Genomic DNA, 22,466 nt, shown 5'->3' on the forward strand with positions numbered 1-22,466 from the left:
TCAGTTTTGGACAAAGTAACACACTTTTGCAACTTGGATTGCCAAGACACGGCTCCCCCTGCAAAAGTAAACAAGTACCCAAACATAGATTTTCTACCATCCAAGTCACCTCTCATGTCAGCATCTGTAAATCCTTCCAAGATTGGTTTGGAACTGCCAAAGCACAAACACATCTTAAAAGTCCCCTTCAAATATCTGAGAATCCACTTAACAGCTTCCCAACGGTCTTTCCCTGGATTAGAGAGAAACCTGCTCACCACGCCTACTGCATGAGCAATATCTGGCTGTATGCACAACATTGCATACATGATACTTCCTATCGCTAAAGAGTAGGGAACAACTGCCATTTTCTCATTTTCTTCATATGTTTTTGGACACGACTCTTTGCTCAACTTGATATGATTGGCTAAAGGTGAGCTTACAGGTTTGGTTGCTTTCATGTTAAACCTTTCAAGCACCCGTTCAACATACTTTTCTTGTGACAGCCACAACTTTTTGGATTTTCTATCACGAATTATCTCCATGCCCAAAATCTGCTTGGCTGGCCCTAAGTCTTTCATGTCAAATGACTTAGATAACTCTTCTTTGAGCTTTTTAATCATAGAAGCATCTTGACCGACAATCAACATGTCATCAACATAAAGCAATAAAATGATGAATTTACCTCCAGAAAATTGTTTGATATAGACACAAGAGTCAGCATGAGTTCTCTTGTACCCATCACTCACCATGAATGAGTTGAACTTCTTATTCCACTGTCTCGGAGCCTGCTTAAGACCATATAAGCTTTTCTTGAGCTTGCACACTAAAGTTTATTTACCTTTGACTTCAAAGCCCTTGGGTTGCTCTATATATATCTCCTCTTCTAAGTTGCCGTGGAGAAATGCAGCTTTAACGTCTAACTGCTCGAGCTCAAGATCCATGCTTGCTGCCATACCAATGATAACTCAAATGGAAGTCATCTTCACCACCGGTGAGAAAATCTCATCAAAGTCAACTCCTTTCTTTTGACCAAAACCTTTGACAACCAACCGAGCCTTGTACCTTGTCATGTTGTCGTCCATTTTCAATTTGAACACCCACTTGTTTTTCAATGTTTTTCTGCTTTTTGATAGCTCCACCAGCTCATAAGTATCATTATTTAATAAAGAATCCATCTCTGACTCCATTGCCTTCATCCATTTATTACTGTCATTATGAGCTCTGGCCTCCTCATAAGTTTTGGGCTCTCCATAATTAGTCAACATGATATACTCTGATGAAGAATACTTGGTAGACGGTCTTCGACTTCTGCTAGATCTTCTGACCTGATCTTCATTCTCTTACGGGGCTGGAGGCTCCCCCTGATTGGGTTCTCCTTGAATCTGCTCCTCTTGACTAGGCTCCCCTTGATTAGCAATCTTATGGTCTGGCACATCTTGATCAGGCTCCCCCTGATCAGCATTATCTGGTTCTGCAGGCACTTCATTTGCAACTGCTTCAGGGATGTCATCGTGACTTTCTTCATCTGAAGCTAATGGATCAACTCCTCTAACTGTTGAAATGTCATGTGTGAGCTAGCCATGTCAATGCAATTCCAAGCTCTTTTAAATCATTATATGCAAACATGTGAGCTTCTCACGAGACATACGCTCATTCACTCATAAGTTTTGGTTAATGTGTTTCACTCAAGTGATCTCATTGTACATGCCTCCATATGCTTGCTTGTCCACCTAACTCGCTATCAATATTTAAGTAATACTTTGGATCAATAGGACTTTATTACGGTTGTAATGGGGCTAAAGGTGATAGGCTAATGAAAAATAAAAAATTTTGAGAAAGTACACTTTAGTAGTTTTCCAACACCTCAATATCACACCACCTTAAATTGAAAGCAAAATAATAAAACCTCGAGCACCTGCTACTCCCCAAACTCAACTTTAAAAGGAAATTTATACTCCGCAGACACATTTTCAACAAATCAACACTCTCCAATTTTCTCTTTTTTTTTTTGGAAAGAAACAAATCTGCAAAGCTATGCATAAATCTGCAAAAGCTACATCACCCATCAAATTCACATTTCATTGTAATATACATGCTCCATCCATCTTTCTACATAAATGAAACCCCAAGAGCACAACCCATGTCATACTTTCTTAAAACAATAAGGAATCGATTTCTTTGTATGGGCTCAACTCCAATATTGGAGCATGGTAAAGAGATGTGGCTAACAAAGAAATGGCTTAGTTAAAGGCTCAACGGGCTACTATGGACACACATAGCATATAAGGTAGGCATGAAAGACTCAAACAATCCAAAGATGGCCTATATCACTTCCAAGTTATTACATGAATTGATGAATGAGACGCGAAATATAAAGCAAGTTCTAGAGATACATGTACAGTGAGATCATATGCACAAGAAGGAATGAGATTGATGCATAATGGTTCAATCATGTATAGGCTAAAAAACTCACAAGGTTTACATAATCTCACATGATTCATATATTAAGTAATTATCAACGTGAATAACCAACTGTCTATTTGAATTTGAGCCATTGGTTAACCAAAAGAGCCGTTGGTCTCTGTTTTCTTGGCTGACATGTGGGCGGCACACCTACATGGGTGGGGTTGCACTTTGCAGCATTGATGGTGGGCTGTAGCGCGTTCCTCATGTGGCATGCGTGAATTTGGGCGCTTGTCGTCCAACTTCCTGTCTTCCACTTGCACGTGGGCTTTCCCACTAATCCAAACTCAAAAGTTGGCCGGAATTTGGCCCATTTTTTAGTTTTAACCCAAAACCGAAAATTGGCCTAAGGGTTAGAATGAAATTGTTTGGGGGGGGGGGGGAAGGGGAATAGAAGCTTAATTTTGAGACTTACTCTAAGAGTTAGAGTTGGTCTAAATGTCAAATTCTGTTTTTAATATAAAACAATATATATATATATATATAATTATACAATGGGCAAATTATAATAGATTGATATTAAACTTATTATTTACGAAATCAAATATAATACGTCTTACTTATAAGTAAAAAAAATATCACTAAACTAAAATAGTCAAAATTACGGACACTTACATAGTCGAGCACTAAAATTGAAAATAAAAGTAAAACACAAAGACCAAAAATATAATTTTTTTGAAAAGCCTATTCATATAGGCAGATAATAGTCTTTCCTTTTTCTTGGTCAAAAAAAAAAAAAAACCAAGAAATCCAATTGGCAGGTGTGAGCTCACCCAAACCCAAAAAGCCCATAACGAAACCGTCGGGTTATAGTATCACATCACTGTCCTAAGAGCAAGTCCATCGGGGCTTGCTTTGCCCAGCCCCCAGCACAAAAAATAACCTGGCCCTCAGTCAAATTGCTCCAGCCCACAAAGTTGCTTGGCACCCAGCCCATGCCAGGCAACAGACCAGCCCAATTTTGACTGACCCAAGAGCCGCCTTATTTGGCTGGCGCGTGTACAACACTCGCGCCCAAGGCGAGTAGCCGACAAGAATGCAGAGGGCTGTCAGCCCACTTGTGCGCCAGATTCCATGAGTGACGCGACACGCTCATAGCCATTGGATTTCCAACAGCTAGTTTTTCTAGACCGTTAGATTTCCAACGGTAAAAAAAATTTAAATTTTACTTTTAAAATAGACCGTCCGATCACAGATCAACGGTCCACGTTAATTAACTAAATTAAAATTTATTAAAAAATACAGAAAAATATTAAAAAATACAGAAAATTAAAAAAAAAATTCTATAAATACCTAACTCTTATCTTCCACCTTACACCACATTTCAATATTTTCTACACTTTCTACCAAAACTTTCATATACTTTTTGTGTGAAAAAAAATACCAAAAAGCTTGTGGTTGAAGAATAAAGTGTATTTGATGAGTTTATGTAATTTCATTTTAGTGTGTTTTTTTTATAGTTTATTTGATGAGTTTATGTGATTTTATTTTAGTGTGTTTTTTTTTGAGTTTATGTAATTTTATTTTAGTGTGTTTTTTTTAAGTTTATTTGAAATTTTATCTGAAATTGGTTAAAAATCTTATCCGAAATAAACTTAAAAAAAACATACACAAAATAAATGCGCTAGGTGCCAGCGCATTTTTTTAGGGATGGAGATGCATTGGCCTATTACTGTTCACTCCAGTATATTACTGTTCACTTAAGTGGATAAATGCGCTGGGTGCTGGCGCAAAGTCCTTAGGGGTGGATTTGCTCTAATAGGAATGCTCTCACTCCTCCCTTTCTCTCTCTAAATACAAATTTCTATACATGGAGTACAAAAGGAGACGACTTGTTTTTTTTTTTTTTTTTTTTTTTTGAGAACCTCGGCGGTACGAGGGAAATTTATTGATAAGAAAAAAGAAGATACACCTAGACAGGGGGGACATAAACCTAACCCCTCATAGAACAAGAGAAAAGAAATACAAAAAAGGGGGGGACATGCACCTTACCCCTTTTGAGAAAGGAAGTACAAAAGAGGGGGGGACATAGACCGTACCCCTCTTGGAAAAGAAAATACAAGGAAAAGACTGGGCGGACATAAGCCCAAACCCCTCAATAAACCTAAAATGTAATAACCTGCAAGACAAGCTGCAAAACAAAAGGAAATCCAAAAAGGTTAGGAAAAGAAAGGAGAAAACACATCAAGAAGAGGAGACAAACCTGTAGGTTGGCATGCCCAAGAAATCTGAGTGCAGAGGAGGAAGGATCTCTATAGGGGGAGTGGAATGCCAAACAAGAGAAGATGATAGAAGCCCTAAATTGGCTAGTTTGTCAGCAACAACATTCCCTTCTCGAAAAATATGAGAGCAACGAAAAACCATGTTCTGCAAATGGAGAGTACAATTGTTCCAGCGTGTCTGGAATGACCAAGGGGGAGAGAAAGATCCAGAAGCAAAACATGATATTACACTAGAATAGTTGCTTTCGAGCCATAAATTTTTCCAGCCCCGCGCGTGGGCCAATTCGACAGCAAGGATGACAGCATGGAGCTTCGCATAGAAAGAAGTACGATGACCCAAGCTTAGGGAGAAACCACCAAGAAAATAACCTGCAGAGTCACGAAAAACCCCGCCACATGCCGCAGGACCCGGATTACCTTTAGCAAGGCCATCAGTATTCACTTTAACCCAAGAAAAATGAGGGGGATGCCAAAGAACATGGACAATAGAAGGAGCTTTACAGGAGTTAGGCGATATTCCGAGAGAGACTAAAAGTTGCCTATCCAAAATGCCTCGTACATGGCCAGGGGTGAGAGCTCCAACTTGCCTAATCCAGGCCGAGGTGGAGCGGCAAAGACGTGAGAAGGAGGGATGTTTGCCTTCAAACTTCACTTTATTACACATCTTCCAAATAGCCATTAGTAAGAAAAACCCTGAAGCTAGCCAGACATTGCGAAGATGTGGAGAAAACCGCTTTGACAGAAAAACAAGCCATAGATCAGAGAGGGAGCCCGTAGGTGGAATAATAGTGCCAAATTGGGTAGCTAGCCAACGCCAAGCACATTGTGCAAATTCACAGCTAGAAAATAAGTGGTCAATAGATTCAGAATTCTTGTGACATAGTTGGCATATTGGAGCCAGCGGGATGCCTCGGCGCTGAAGTTGATCCTCCGTTGGGAGCTTGTTGAATAGAATCTTCCAAACTAAAATAGAGTAACGAGGTGGGATGAAAGGACGCCAAATAATGTAAGCCCAACTCTTAACAGGAAACCGATGACGAACAATTTCATAGCCATCGGAGAACGAAAAAACACCAGAAGTAGAAACTTCCCAAATTAAAACGTCCTTATCCTCATCAATTGGAAGAGGCATTTCTAAAATATCTTTAGTTAGGTTTGGGAAAGTAGAACAAAAAATAGAAGGAATAACCCATTTTCCCATACGAATAATATTTGAGACCTTAGTACGAGATAAAGAAGAAGCAATCTCTGTTGCACCAACGACGTCCACAATAGGCTTATCCAGCCATTTATCAACCCAAAGGGAAGTAGTAGAACCATTTCCAATCACCCAACGACAATTCTGAAACAAGATATGAAGAATGGATTTGATACCAGGCCATATAGAAGATCGCTTATAACTACAAGAATATAGGCGACCATGTAGCTTGAAACGTTCCCGAAGATAAATACTCCAAGGGTAATCAGTAGTAATAATAAGCCATCCAAGCTTTAAGAGAGCAGTAGTGTTAAGAGAGCCAAGATCACGCAAGCCCAAACCCCCTTCATTCTTCGGAGCACATATCTGACTCCAAGAAATGGTAACAGACTTCTTGGAGGTTACGTCACCAGACCATATAAAATTGCGAGCACATCTTGAAAGAGGCCTTAGCAAGGAAGAAGGCCACTTATAAACAGAAAAGCTATGCAAGAGCATACTTTGAAAAACTGATTGAGTGAGTTGAACTCTTCCTGCCATAGATAAAAGTTTCCCCTTCCAACCAGTTAACTTAGCTTTAGCTTTATCTGCCAAGGCTTGAAGATGACTCATTTTAGGCTTGCCACAGAAGATTGGGACTCCTAAGTAGACAAAAGGTGCTTTGCCTTCTTTGAAACCCAAGTAACTCTCAACTACAGCTTTGCGATGCCTTGAGGTAGAGCCCAAGTAGAAAGTACTTTTTGCCTTATTGATAAATTGACCAGAGGCTCTACTATATCTATCGAAGAAACCTTGCAAATTACGCAGAGTGACACCATCACTTCTACAGAAAATGAATAAGTCATCAGCATAGAGAACGTGAGAAGGAGAGATACATCCTCTTGGAGCAAAAGTTGGCTTAGTAAGCCCATCAAGTTGAAGACGACTCAGGCCCCTTGATAAAGCCTCATCAGCTAGACAGAAAAGTAACGGAGAGAGAGGATCCCCTTGGCGCACTCCTCGGGAACAAGAGAAAAAACCATGCGGGGAACCATTAATTAGGGTGGACAATTTAGCAGATCTTCAGATAGTAGAAACCCAGTCTATAAAACAAGTGGAGAACCCAAAGTTAGTAAGCACCCGCAATAGAAATGACCAATCTAAAGTATCAAAAGCCTTAGCTATATCAACTTTGATTCCCATATTGCCACCACGAGTTTTTTTGTCAAGCACATTGAAACATTCTGAAACAAGGCCAATACAATCTGTGATACGTCGGCCAGGTATGAAAGCAGCTTGATGCGGAGAAATAATGCGTTGAACAACATGAGAAAGACGAACTGCCAAATTTTTTTTGGGAATAATCTTAAAGAGAAAGTTTGCCAAAGCAATAGGTCTAAAATGAGTCATGGAAATAGCGTCTTCCACCTTCGGAATCAAAACTAAGAAATTACTATTGGCATTGGGGTATAACCAACGACTTGTGTTAAGCGGCGTGTCTTAAAGTGTCGTGCATGCATTTTATGCATCTGTTGCTTTGCATGCACTCTCTCTCTCTCTCCCTCCCTCCCTCCCTCCTCCCTCCCTCTCTCTCTCTAAATGCACGTTTTCTCTCCTCGTCTTACCCACACAGACCCCTAAAAACCCCATTCCCCACTAATTACGTTCAGGAACGGTAAAACCCGGCTGACTGAGTTTTGACTCGTTTCTTCTTCATCAGCTCACTGTATCGAGCTCGCCGCCGCAGCCTCCGCTGTGGCTGGTTGGTTTCCAGAGTGGGTTTCAACTCTGTTCTTGAATGACTAGTCGTTTTCGAGATTTGGGTAAAACAAGGTTTGTTCTTTGCTAATTTTTTAATTACGTATTTGTTTAATAATTGCCCAAATCTCAAATGTTGTGTATGTTGTGTTTAATGCTGGGGTTTTTGTTTAAATTTCTAGCTTTTGATAAAAAGAGCTTTAGGAATTTGGGTTTGATTGCTCTGTTTTGTTTGATTTAAGGGTTTGTAGAGCTTGATTTTGGGGCGATGGAGTCCAAGATTTGCATGAATCCTTCGTGTAGGATGGCCAATACGCACGAATGGAAGATGTTGTGCCTTGGCCCGTTTATCAGTGCAGAAACGAGATTCATATTACAACCTCACCAAATCACACTCAGTTGAACATAATAAAATACAAGAAATAAAGACACCGAGAAATTTACGAGGTTCGGCAAAAATCCTGCCTACGTCTCCGGAGAGATATTGCTCTTCACTATGAGAATAACAGTACAAGTACACATAAGTTAAATCAACATAACCCAATCCCAAATCCCTTGCACACCCACTTATAGAATTTTCCCAAGAGCCTCACTTTATCCCAACAGTTCTTTCACTAGAATACTTTTCACTCTAACTCTCTTGATTTTCTCTCACCCGTGCCCATGTTTTCCCATGGGAGAGCCGAATGCTCTCACCACCTTGGGTGCTTCTCGCTACCTCTCTCCTCTTCGGTTCTTAGCAAATAAATAGCAAAAGAAAAAAGAATCAACTTTCCCTTTTTCCACAAACATCCTCATTAAAGTAAAAGCAAGCATCATCATTATGTCTTTACTCATGATGATGTCTACCAAACTTTTGCTTTTACTTTGTCTGCAACTTTCATGCAACCCACACCATGTGATTTCCACCGAAAGCAAACACAGATCACTTCATTATTGTTAACACATGACTCATAATTACTCACAAATGTATGAGCCAAACACAACAATCTCCACCTTGGCGAATACACCATGCAAAAATCCTTGCACCCATCACCAAAGTCCATTGGCCTTACGTACCAACATGCACACTCTGAATCCACCTCATTGGTCCTGTTCCGATTCAGTCACTGCCAATGCATGTGCAGCTGCTGCAAGCTAAAAATCACAATTTAGCTTCAGACAGGATCTCGACACATCATCGTCTCCTCCAGCAGGTTTTCCTCATCTTCATTGTCTGCAACCTGGAAACTCGTCAGCGCACCCGTTTCCAGCAACAACCCATCGAGCCAGACAAAATTCCCACACTTCCTCCTACCTCAGGACCATCTGATCACCTGTGAATCCTATAGCTCCACCTGCTGCAAAACCCCTGCAACACTTGAGAGACTAAACATCACTAGGAGAAGGGTTGCTTCGAGTACCTAGAGGACATACTCAAAGTCTTCCGCCACAAACTTGCTACAACCCGGCCTTGCACTCGTAGCACTGTGGACCCTTGCCTCCGGAACCGGATCTGAACCTGTTGTCTCTCTCAGATCCTCTTTCCAATTTTCTTTCACGATTCCAACCTTGAACAACTAAAGCAGTCTTGTGCCCACCATCATTCATGGTCATCTTCCTTTGTGTATCATTCCACACCAAAGAAGCTTGCACCTGCTCCAAACTTACTGTATCTTTCCATGCAATCAAGTTTCACAAGGTTCTCGTACGAATCTGAAAGTGAGGTAAGAAGAAAGAGGCCTTTGTCTTCTTCCTCAACATCAACTTTCGCAGTTGATCTAAGCATCCCTGAACATAGCTTCAATTTCTTCAGGCTTCCATTACTCTCCTTTACCAAGAGTAAAACCGCCTCTCCCATTAAACTGCTCAACTGAAAAATTCATGGTGAACAACAAATCTAAACCTCCAACGAACCAAAGCCTCCAACGATGCTCTGATACCAATTGTTGTGCATTGGCCCGTTTATCAGTGCGGAAACGAGATTCAGATTACAACCTCACCAAATCACACTCAGTTGAACATAATAAAATACAAGAAATAAAGACACCGAGAAATTTACGAGGTTCGGCAAAAATCCTGCCTACGTCCCCGGAGAGATATTGCTCTTCACTATGAGAATAACAGTACAAGTACACATGAGTTAAATCAACATAACCCAATTCAAAATCCCTTGCACACCCACTCATAGAATTTTCCCAAGAGCCTCACTCTACCCTAAGAGTTCTTTCACTAGAATACTTTTCACTCTAGCTCTCTTGATTTTCTCTCACCCGTGCCCATGCTTTCCCATGGGAGAGCTGAATGCTCTCACCACCTTGGGTGCTTCTCGCTACCTCTCTCCTCTTCGGTTCTTAGCAAATAAATAGCAAAAGAAAAAAGAATCAACTTTCCATTTTTCCACAAACATCATCATTAAAGTAAAAGCAAGCATCATCATTATGTCTTTACTCATGATGATGTCCACCAAACTTTTGCTTTTACTTTGTCTGTAACTTTCATGCAACCCACATCATGTGATTTCCACCGAAAGCAAACACATGTCACTTCATTATTGTTAACCCATGACTCATAATTACTCACAAATGTATGAGCCAAACACAACAGAAGAAAGGTTGGCCTTTGCGTACCGGTGGATTTGCCCATCTCTGCTACAAGTGCGGGTAAATTTTTTCCCTCTTTTTAATTTTTGCTTACCAAAGTTTGGATCTTTCAGCTGTTCAGTTGTTGGTACGGTGTTTGGGGTGTGGGGGGGGGGGGGGGGGGGGGGGGGGCGGGCGGGGGCGCGGGGGGCATTAGTGGTTCTTGGCGTGGGATTTTATGTGTATTGTGGGTTAGGACTAGTTGCATTGTTCACGAACTGCTTCTATTTTTATCGTCGGCCATGAAGGAATGAGCGGAATTGTCGATGATCAACATATAATCGGGTTATAATTAAAATCCTTAATAGAAATACTAAAAAGCTCGTAGCTTTTAATTTATTTGATGTAAAGGAGAAATTGCAAGAAAAAGAAAATTGTCTACTTTTTTATTGCCTTAGAGTATCTTTGATAGTGTGCTGAGTTTTTGCTATCCTTGTGGTCCGGCTAATTTATGTATTTTTTTTTTGTTCTCAGTGCACAAGGCTCCCGCTTTACGCAGAGTCTGGGAAAGGTGGAGGTAAATAAATTGTGAAATTATTTATTCCCAAGTAATTGGAGCCGAAATTATATCAGCTAACCTTTGTAGAACCTAACTTTAGCCATATTCATCTTAATGTGGGAGTGCTTATGTTTTCCTATAAGTTGCTGTTGTTTCAGATGTTACAATATTTTGCCTTTTTTAGTACTTGCAATTGTATTTTATTGTTTTTACACGGATTGAAAGTTTAACGGGAACGGATGACTTCACTCTCTTTTGAACTGGATATTAGTCTTTCAGAAGCTACTTGATATCAGATGTAGTATCGTGGAAAGAATTATCCTCTTTTGATTTGTTTGTTTGCTCCCACATTAATATCTGAGACTTTATGTTGTAAACATGCCATATCATTAGGGTTGGCTTTTTTTTTGTATACTCGTAAATACTTACATATTTCCCCTGTTGGTTTAAATATATTTCCGTTGCTGGTCATGGCATTGCGTGTACTCCAGAGTTGAGTATGAGAATTCAGTTTACTGCAATACATTCCATTCTGGGGAAACTGGTTGGAGGGACTGCAATTTGTGCCACAAGGTTAGCTTGCAGTTTGGTCATGTAAAAAAATAGTATTCAAGCTCTCTTCACACCACTCCGTTACTCTCTCTGACTTTACTTTAGAAAATTATTCAATTTTGTGCAGCCTCTCCACTGTGGATGCATAGTCTCAAAGACATTGTATGAGTACCTGGATTTTGGAGGTATAGGGTGCATTGGCTGTGCTTCTCAACCTCACATGGTATGAACAACTTCGGTTTTTGGTTATAATATACCCCTTATAAGTCACTATCTTTATCTCCACCGTATCATTTGTTTGCATTAAACTCTCCCATCTGCTTCCATGGTTGATAGTTAACTTCATCCTTTAGAACATAGATTATATATACACATATATGTATCTTATTTCGTACTTACATATATTCATAACATTGATTCATCTGTTTTCACTTGCTCAACGGCAAACCTATTCAAGTAGATGGAAAAATATTATGGTTGACATACTGTGAAATGCTCACAGGTTCCCAATAGTATTTTTAGATATCCTCTATCAGTAATCATTGTATATGTAAGCAATTGGTCTTTATCTGTCACAATGTATCCGTCTGCATCTCTCACTCTTGCTCACATACACACAAAGATGACCTATAGGAATTTCACGGATTCTTATTTTCTTATGTGCAGATACAGGACGGTGATGTTTTAAATGGGTTTGTTGGATTGAAAATAAGTGATTCCGGTGATCAGCAATCAACTGTTCCTCAGAATGGAGCATTAAGTGATACTGCTAATGAGGGAAAACTTTTGCAATTGTGCCAAGTCATGGAGGCTAATGAATCCAACCTTTCGTCTCAATCTCAGAGAGGTGAAATAAATGTATCTCCTGTGCAAACCAAACGAGAAGAAGTTACTTATCCAAGGGGGGAAGTTGGCCCAGGATTTTCAAGTATCACCACCAGGCCATCTTTTGGATCATTAACATTTGCCAAACCAGACAATGGTAGAATAATGATAGAGGTCAAAGATATGAATAAGACATCCTCTGAGCCGTGTTTGAGTATGACTTTGGGAGGCCCATCTGCAACTCCCAACTTTGCTCAACCCTTTACTGGGGGAATTTTGGAGAGAAGAGATCAGAGCAAGATGTCTTCTTCCTTCCAACAGGGGCAAAAAATTCGGCCTATTTTTCCCACACCCTTGAGACCTCCCCCTCCTGTTCATCATGTGCGTGTTGCAAGGCCACCTGCTGAAGGGCGAGGGAAGAGTCAGTTACTTCCTCGATACTGGCCAAGGATTACTGACCAAGAGCTGCAGAAATTAGCTGGAGAGTATCCTTAATCGCTTTTATATTTCTATTTGGTGCTGAACACTTCTTACTTAATATATATATATGCTTTTGATTATCTGTCAATATGAATGTAGTATTTTCCTTAAATGCTTTTCAGTTTGAATTCTACTATTGTGCCATTGTTCGAGAAGGTACTGAGTGCCAGCGATGCAGGTCGAATTGGTCGTCTGGTTCTCCCAAAAGCATGTGCTGAGGTAAAAATTAACAAGTTAATTTCTTTGAAGGCATTTTATGAATTCAAGATTATGTTATTTATTAGTTTTGGGAAGTTTAGGTGGGGTTAATTTTTTTTTTTCGTTTCCTTTCCTTACAATTTCCCCATGTTTGTGTATGTGTTCTTTCCCTGTAGAATTTTTGATGTGTATTTCATGAAGAAACAATTACAAATGAAACATATATATAGGAAAAGAAAGTAGACATAAGCCTAACTTGCCTAACTTGCCTAACTTGCCTAATTTCCTAACTTGCCTAACTTGCCTAATTTACACAAAGAATGTTGACTAGCCTAACTTCACTAGTCATCCAACATGTTTATTTCATGCATGCATTTTACACAAAGAATGACTTGCATGCATTCTTCCAACACTCCCCCTCAAGCTGGATCGAGGGGATTCACTGAGCCAAGCTTGCCCAATAACCGATGAAACTGAGATGATGCTAGTGCCTTTGTAAAAAGATCTGCTAGTTGATCATGGCTTCGTGTGAATATGGTCCAGATGATTTGCGTTTGAACTTGAGCTCTGATGAAATGACAATCCACTTCAATATGTTTGGTTCTTTCATGGAACACAGGATTGGCAGCAATGTGCATGGCTGCCTGATTATCACACATAAGCGTCATAGGAGTAGAACTAGGAAACCCTAAGTCTGAAAGAAGCCCTTTAAGCCAAATGAGTTCACACGCAGTGGCTGCCATGGCTCGATACTCAGCCTCTGCACTGGAACGAGCAATTACCTGTTGCTTCTTACTCTTCCATGTGACAAGGTTTCCACCAACAAATGTACAATAGCCTGTGATTGATTTCCTATCAATTGCATTACCTGCCCAGTCTGCATCTGTGTAGCCACTAATGACAGTGGACTGATTGTTATGCATTGTAATTCCTTGCCCAATTGAACCCTTAAGATAACGAAGGATTCTCTTAACAAGGTTAAGGTGATCAACAGTGGGAGAGTGCATGAACTGACTAGCGAAGCTCACTACATATGTGATATCTGGACGAGTGATAGTGAGGTATATGAGCTTGCCTACTAATCGTTGATAGTAGCTTACATCATGCATGGCTTCTCCATCTATGCTGAGCTTCAGTTTACAATCAACGGGAGTGATAGCAGGCTTGCAGTCAAGCAATTTTGCTTCTTGAAGGAGGTCCAATACATATTTCCGTTGATGTAGAAACAGTCCTTTTGAAGATGTTGCCATTTCGATCCCCAAAAAATACTTTAACCTCCCCAAATCTTTGATAGCGAAAGCTTGATGTAGTGAGAGTTTTAGTGCCTCAATCTCCACGGTATTATCTCCGGTGATGATAAGATCATCAACATAGACGAGGACCACCAACTTCCCCCTGGTGCCAGTTCTTACAAATAACGAAGAATCAGCATTACTTCGCATGAATCCAGCCTTTTCCAGAACAGAACTGAGCTTGGCATACCAAGCTCTTGGTGATTGTTTCAATCCGTATATTGCCTTGTGCAATTTACAAACCATGTTGCCTTTAATACCATCATAGCCTGGAGGAGGTTGCATATACACTTCTTCCTGCAGCTCGCCGTGAAGGAAAGCATTCTTCACGTCCATTTGGTAGAGTGACCATCCACAATTGATTGCAACTGACAGTAAAACCCTGACTGAGTTCATCTTGGCCACCGGTGCGAATGTTTCCTTATAATCTACACCAAAGGTTTGGGTGAAACCTCGAGCAACAAGTCTAGCCTTATGTCTCTCGATAGATCCATCAGCTTTGAATTTAGTCTTGTAAATCCAACGACTTCCAACAGCCTTTTTTCCTGGTGGTAGTTGAACTAGGCTCCAGGTGCAATTCTCTTCCAGTGCACGAATCTCTTCTTTCATGGCTTGGTTCCATTGTGGGAGAAGAGAAGCTTCTTGAAAGCTTCTTGGTTTATAGTGCTTATCAATTTCACTGAGAAATGCAGCATGAGATGTTGAGAACTTACTAAAGCTGATACATTCATTGATTGGATGTCGTGAGGCATATGTAACATAGTCCTGCAACCTAGCTGGAGGTTTTCTGATTCGAGGAGGATTTCTTTTAATCACCTGAGACTCTGTAGAGGGCGGAGAAGGATCAGAGTAGGGCTCGTCTTCACTCTCACTGGCAGTAATTTGGTCAGTTTGAACTTCTTCACAATCTGGACTTACAATGACTGATCTCTTTTCCAACATCGGATAATTAAAGTTTTGAGGGAGTGAGAACATGTCAACTAAATCCTCCCCCTGACTTGTAAAATAGGGATAGTCTTCTTCGAACTTCACATCTCTTGAAACTGTGCACTTCTTAGTGACTGGATTGAAGCACTTGTATCCCTTTTGAGTGGTCGAGTATCCCATAAACACACACTTGGTTGCCCTGGCATCTAGTTTGTCACGGTTCAAGGTTTGGATGTGAACAAAACACACACAACCAAACACCTTGAGATGTGTCAAATCTATTTTCCTCCCCTTGAGAACTTCATAGGGAGATTTAAACCCTAGCACACGACTTGGAAGTCGATTGATGAGATAAGTGGCAGTAAGGATGGCAAACGACCAAAATTTCTTTGGAACGTGCATGTGAATCATGAGAGCACGAGTTTTTTCCAAGAGATCTCTGTTTTTCCTCTTGGCTACTCCATTTTGTTGGGGAGTCCCCACATAGCTGGTTTGATGTATGATACCCTGAGAACTTATGTATTGAAGCATGTTGTTGGATAGAAATTCAGTGCCATTATCTGACCTTAAAACCTTAATGTTTGATTGAAATTGCGTTTTAACATGCATGTGAAAGTCTTTGAAAATGGTAGGGACTTCACTTTTTGATTTCATAAGATATAGAAAACTTGTTCGAGAGAAATCATCAACAAATAGAACAAAATATTTAAAATCTTCCATTGATTCAGTTGCAGGTCCCCATACATCGGTGTGTACCATTTCAAAAGGTTTACTTGTCCTAGACATTGAATTACCAAAAGGTAGCCTAGTAAACTTAGAAAATTGACAAGTATCACAAGTAGGATAGGGGTTACAAAAATTTGGAAACAGTTTCGACAAGACAAGTTCAGAGGGGTGAGCTAATCTCCTATGCCAAAGTTGGTTTTCATCTATGGACTTCGATTGAGCTTGAAGAGCCTGAGTGAAACATGCATTCTTGCACAGGTAGTAAAGTCCATTTATGAAGACCCCTTCACCAATCATCTTCATGGTGAGAACATCCTGAAACATTACTTTATTTGGTGAGAAAATAGCACGGCAGTTTAGGGTGTTGGTGATCTTTCCAATTGAAAAAAGTTGGAAGGGAAAGGTTGGTACATAGAGGGCAGTGGAAGGTGTTTTTTGAGAGAGTAAGTTTATTTCTCCTTTTCCCAAAACTAAGACATTTTTTCCATTTGCAACAGACACATGTGAGGGGCTTGAAATTTTTTTAAAATGATGTAAATTTGTAATTTTGTTTGTCATATGATATGTGGCGCCTGAATCAATTATCCAACAATCAATTTCAGTACTAGTTAATAGGGCAGTAGTAAAGGCTTTGAGTATACCTGATGCTTCTCCCTTTGGAACTTTCTCATTTCCAGCAAGAAATCCGGCAAATTGTCCCAACATAGCTGTGTGACTACCCTCTTCATTGCAATGGTGTTGGTCATGAGGAAGACAAGTGTTGGGAACTTCATCCTGAACTCAAGCCTAAGTTCAGCAAAGATGGAAGGATGATACCAAGGTCCTCACAACAATTTCAACCTCATTTCAAGGCACAACTTGCTAATGCTCACGCTCCTACTATCTCACAAGGATCCATGGAGTTCACTGCCAATCCATTGTCATTGATCAATGAATTTGCAATATTTGCATTTTAGATGTGTGTTTCTTCCTTTGTATACCTTGGCTTCAGAGTTCTTGTACTTTGATGCATATGCCCGAGTCTCCGTTAATCTAGGATTGTGATCAACATTCATAACCTTCTTCCTTGCTTCTTCTCGTTGGATAGTTGCACAAACATTGTTGAAGGTAGGCAGGTCTTGACTCATCAAGATGTGACTCCTTAGGTCCTCGTACTCAGAGCTCAAACTCCCTAACAGCTGATAAATTTTGTCTTCCTCAGCTCGTTTTAGGAGAATGGTAGGATCTGTGGTATGAGGGAGATATACATCCAACTCATTCCACATGGCTTTGAGGCTCCCAAGGTGTTGAACAAATGCTTTCCCTTCTTGTTGAGCACTGGCAATGTCCTTCTTTAATTGGAAGACCCGTGCATAGTTGTTTTGATTTCCATACATATCCTGCAAAGCTTTCCAAAGATCATGTGCGGAATTGGAGTAGCTAAAAATTTCAGCAACATGTTTCTCCATGGTGTTGAGCAGCAAGGACATGACAAGTTGATCTTTGCAGAGCCATGCATTGTATGTAGAGGAAGAACTGTCTGGAGCTTCCACGCTTCCATTTACAAACCCTAACTTCCCTTTGCCTCCGAGAGCTAGTGAAACAGCTCGGGACCAAGGAAGATAATTGAACTCGTTCAAGAGAACTGAACACAAACGTTGATTGGTGTTAACCTCAACGTCTGAGAAGTTTGGAGAGAGATTGTGCCGGGTTTCCTCATCATGGTTCACAGAACTTTCTTCAGTCATGACTTAGACTTTGAAAGAAAGAAAAAATTGCAGCAGCAAGAATGGCAGAGACAGGTTATAAATGAACCTGCTCTGATACCATGTAGAATTTTTGATGTGTATTTCATGAAGAAACAATTACAAATGAAACATATATATAGGAAAAGAAAGTAGACATAAGCCTAACTTGCCTAACTTGCCTAATTTACACAAAGAATGTTGACTAGCCTAACTTCACTAGTCATCCAACATGTTTATTTCATGCATGCATTTTACACAAAGAATGACTTGCATGCATTCTTCCAACATTCCCCTTTGCCACATTTGTATGAACTGGAAGTGAATGCAGGCATACTTTCCTCCTATTTCTCAATCAGAAGGCCTTCCTATAAGGATTCAAGATGTCAAGGATAATGAATGGACGTTTCAGTTCAGATTTTGGCCAAATAATAATAGCAGGATGTATGTTTTAGAAGGAGTAACGCCTTGCATACAGTCTATGCAGCTTGAAGCTGGTGATACTGGTATGCTTAACTATATTCTGGCTTAGAGGATTAAGATAAAAAGTCCACATATTTTCATCTTTCCAGTTATTTCATTAGCTTTCTCATTCCTTTCACCATAGAAAAAGACCTCCCAGCTGAAGTCTAGATTTGGATGTGATTCTTTTTGTTGCAGTGACATTCAGTCGGATAGATCCCGGAGGCAGACTTGTAATTGGGTTTCGTAAGGCATCAAGATGTTTAGATGTGCAGGTCAAGTGTCATAATTTCATATTTCTTGAAATTCTTCAGCCTCTTACTTTCATACTGTGTTTTTGTTCTTTTGTTCTGATGGAATCCGACATTTCTATGCAAATGTTAAATAATTAGGAATCCCAATCATCTTTCCTTCCCAATGGAACTCCTGGGGAAACTTCCTGTCCTAGCGTTGTTGAGAATCTGGTAACAGGAAGTGGTCACTCTAGTATTTATCAAACGAGTACAGGAAGCAAAGACCCTTACCTAAATGCTCTATCAGGACATTTGCATTTGGCTGATGGGGATACGAGTTTGCATAATAATGAGAACCATAGTCACTTTACAAGTGAGGATGTACTTCTGAGATTCAATCCGTTAAAAGTTACAAACTCCATTGCGTTCTTTGGTGAGTTGACTGATCAATGTTGTTCATTTCTTCCAGGAGCCCCCAGTTTTTGGGAAGAGATCTCTATTCATTGCCGAATCTGAGTCAGTACTTCTGAGATATAATGTGTTATGTTACTTTTATCATATCAAGAAAGAGGGCTGTATTTAATTTATACCTAGCCACCTGAAAGAGCTTCTTCAAGTTTCTTGAGAAAAAAAACCACTATTAAAATGTAGTGATCGAACCTATTTTGCACATGAGCATGCGCCTGATAAGTAGGCCCTCTACTGTAAACTGAGGACTAACTTTATCCTTGCATTGTGAAATCTGGAACTTATATCCAGGAGACAGGAACAATGGGCTCGGATTGACGATTGCTCCAAGTGGCGGAGGTTGCCTGTCGACGTTCTTCTTCCTCCAAAGTGGACGTGCTCTGAAAATTCTTGGGATGTAAACAGGTGCAACTTAAATCTTTAATCTTTGTCCATGAGAATATAAGATCACTAAGATGCAAGATTGATGTGTTTATTTTTATCTTTGCAGGTGCTCATGTTCTGCACCAGAGGAGGTGAGCCAAAAGGAATTGGATAATCTAAGACCAAGCAAAGGTATAATTTGAACCTTTGTGTCCCTTCTCTTTTATATAATACATTTATCAAACACGCATGCATGTATCGTTCCCAACCACATCCGTCAAATTAGGCATTGATAAATTTTTGTTGTTCTGTTTTTCACTCAGATTAAAAGAAGCGAAGAATCATAGTGAACCATAATGAAGCCCAGGAACACGAACCTTCTGGCTTGGATGCCCTGGCTAGTGCTAGTGCCACCATTCTGGGAGATAGTGTGGATTACGCTGATGAACGATCAGTTGGACCCACAACCAGACCTCCCTGTCATCGCCCAGGTTGCACTTGCATAGAATGTATTCAACCCCCAAGCGGGAAGGGCAAGCACAAGTCAACATGTACATGCAACGTGTGCATGACAGTAAAACGGCGCTTCAAAACCCTGATGATGAACAAGAGGAAACGCAAATCAGAACGTGAAATGGAGAATGCCCACAGGGATAATAATGACCACAAGGACGAATCAGAAATGAATGGCATGTCAACAGAGATTGAGTTGCATATGAATCACTCATCGGAGAATGGAAGCAGCTGCGAGAAGAGAATTCAAGCTGACGTGGCAGAAAGTTCATGCGCTGGACAAATTGATCTGAATTGTGAGCCCAAACACAATTATGTGCAGGTTTCAGGATTGACCTTGTTGAGACTTGCTGACGCTGTTGCTCAACAACCAGTAACGAACAGCACGAAGGAAAGTGGCCTAACAAACAGAATGTGCGAGCCACAGAGTCTTGGTTCTTCTTTACATTCACAAGATACTGTGGAGACTGATAAACTCTTGTGTAATGAAGGCAGCCTTTCATCCGTAGCAGCGGCGTGGGACTTGGAGGGTAGAGGTAATGAGGACTGAAACAATCCGGCCGTGGCCCTTCTTTTTTGTCGGAAATATATCCTTATTTGGCTTTATTTATAGAGGGCAGTGCTATACATCTTTACGAGTCTTCTTTTATTCTTCGGTGTTTCGTTTCCATCACCTATTAACTGTTAATGTCGGGTACAATTACAACTCGATTTAAAAGTTTCCTTTTGTTCTTCGGTGTTTCGTTTACATGCAACTCAGATCTAAATGATTTGTTGGGAACTTATGAGTATTAACAATGTATGGGGTATTTGAGTCTTTTCTTATGTATCTATACACATCAGCTAAATGAAGGATATTAGATTACTTAGTCATTAAGTTTGGACAGCTGCTATATAAGGCTGGATAAGGGTGTAATTGTTTAGTTTTTGTTCAGTTAATACAACAACTTCTTTTGCAAGTCACTTTTCTGTCTCGTTCTCTCTTCTTCTCTTTTCTTCTGCGATTTCCATAGTTTCTTGCATTTAAGCTTTTCTGAATGTTTCAATGGCTGAACATGCCATTGTTATGATGGTATCAAGAGCTTAGGTTTGGTGAATATGTGAAGAGGATCCTGACGGGCTCATCAAGCTTTGGAGTTTTTTTTTTCCCGCCGAATCTGCGAGGCGGTGGTTTCTGCTTTTGTCGACGGAGTTTTGGTTTCGGTTCGTCGGTGCTGACTCAGGTTATATCCACTTGATTTTGGTGTTTTCTGGTCCATATTTTCTGGCCTTTGTGTTTAATTTCATGGTATGGCTATGGATCTACGATTTGTTGATGTGATACATGTTAGGGCATGAAGCCTATTGTGGTTTGCTTACTTGATGTGTTTTTGAGCACGAAGCTCCTTACAGTTTGGGCACGAAGCCTTGATTTCTTCTAAATTGCTGATTGTTTGGGCACGAAGCCTTGATTCTTTCTAAAATTCTTTTTGCCATTGCTGATTGTTTGGGCACGAAGCCTTGATTCTTTCTGACTTGCTGATTGTTTGGGCACGAAGCCTTGCTTCTTTCTGAATTGCTGATCGGCACGAAGCCTATTGTGATTTGCTCCTGTTTGTTTCCTTTCTTGGTTCTTGTTGACGTCTCGATATGAATACACTCAAAGTGGAAAGTCTTCTTGGTATGTTCACCATTCGGCTGCAAGATGATAATTTTGTCAAGTGGTCTTTTCAATTTCGATCGGTGCTTGAGGGATATGATTTGTTTGATCACTTTGATGGCACATCGGTTTGTCCACCGAAGTTTGTGTTCACTGAAGCTAATGGTATCACTACTGAGATTACAGCAGCTTACAAGGAATGGATTAAACAAGACCGCGCTCTTGTTAGTCTTCTTCTTGCTACATTAGGTGATGAGGCTGTGGAATATGTTGTCGGTTGTAAAACTGCACATGAAGCTTGGATGAATTTGCAGGACAGATATGCTACTGTTTCCAGAGCACGGGTGAATCATCTCAAAACTGAATTGTTGACTATCAAGAAAGGGTCTGATAGTGTTGAAAAATATATGTTGAGGCTTAAGGCTCTTAAAGATCAGCTACTAGCGGCAGGTGAAGTAGTGTCTGAGAATGACCTTATTGTTGCTGCTCTTGCGGGTTTACCGGCTGAGTTTAATATGATTCGTACTGTGATTGTGGCTCGTGAAACTCCTATTTCTTTAAAATAATTCCGAGCACAATTGTTGGCTGCTGAGAGAACAGCTGATGATTCGCAGTCTACTTTGCATTTTCCTATGTCAGCCATGTATTGTCAAGGAGAATCTTCTAATGCTCATTCCTCACAAGATCAAGGAGCTTCTCAGTACTTCTCTGGTGGCTATGGTTTTGTCACTGAAGCTACTAATTCTTCTCAAAGTACTGCTCACAGACCCACTGGTGGCATAGTTTCTCAGGCTTCTCTGCCTCATTTTCATCAACAAGGAAATGGGAATTTTCAGAATCATAGAGGATATCAGCATAATGGTGGAAACAATGGAAGATTTAACAATAGGTCCAGATACAATGGGAATAATAATGGCAGATTCTCAGGCAATTCCAATGGTTTTCCTGGAGGATCAAACAGTAATGGTTTTTCTGGAGGATCAAACAGCAATGGTTTTCCTGGAGGATCAAACAGTAATGGTTTTTCTGGTAGTTCTAAAGGAGGTTCAAATTGGCAGAATTGGAATGGAAATAGTGGTTTTAAGCCAACATTGATTCCTGAATGTCAAATATGTCATAAAAGAGGCCACACCGCTACTAATTGCTATTCAAGGTATGATGCCAGCTCAAGCTCTGCTCCTCCAATTCTGGAGTGTCAAATCTGTGGGAAGAAAGGTCATTCTGCTCTCAATTGTTATCATCGAGGAAATTATGCATATCAAGGTGCTCAACCTCCTTCTTCTTTCAATGCTTTCACTGCACAAGCTCATCCAAACCTTCATTCTTCTTCTCAACAAAATTG

General features: G+C 40.3%; 1 long non-coding RNA gene and 1 pseudogene across 1 annotated transcript; one reads left to right on the plus strand and one right to left on the minus strand.

The window, feature by feature from the left end:
* Nucleotides 1-10,170: 10,170 nt before the first annotated feature.
* LOC126589306 (B3 domain-containing transcription repressor VAL1-like) lies at nucleotides 10,171-20,371 on the plus strand (annotated as a pseudogene).
* On the minus strand, nucleotides 12,949-17,721 carry LOC126590789 (uncharacterized). Its single transcript, XR_007612157.1, has 2 exons — nucleotides 17,616-17,721; nucleotides 12,949-13,050 (listed from the first exon to the last, which is right to left on the minus strand). It is a non-coding gene; the product is annotated as an uncharacterized LOC126590789 (long non-coding RNA).
* Nucleotides 20,372-22,466: the final 2,095 nt, after the last annotated feature.

Source organism: Malus sylvestris, chromosome 11 (genome assembly GCF_916048215.2).
Source record: "Malus sylvestris chromosome 11, drMalSylv7.2, whole genome shotgun sequence".
Lineage (NCBI taxonomy): Eukaryota > Viridiplantae > Streptophyta > Magnoliopsida > Rosales > Rosaceae > Malus > Malus sylvestris.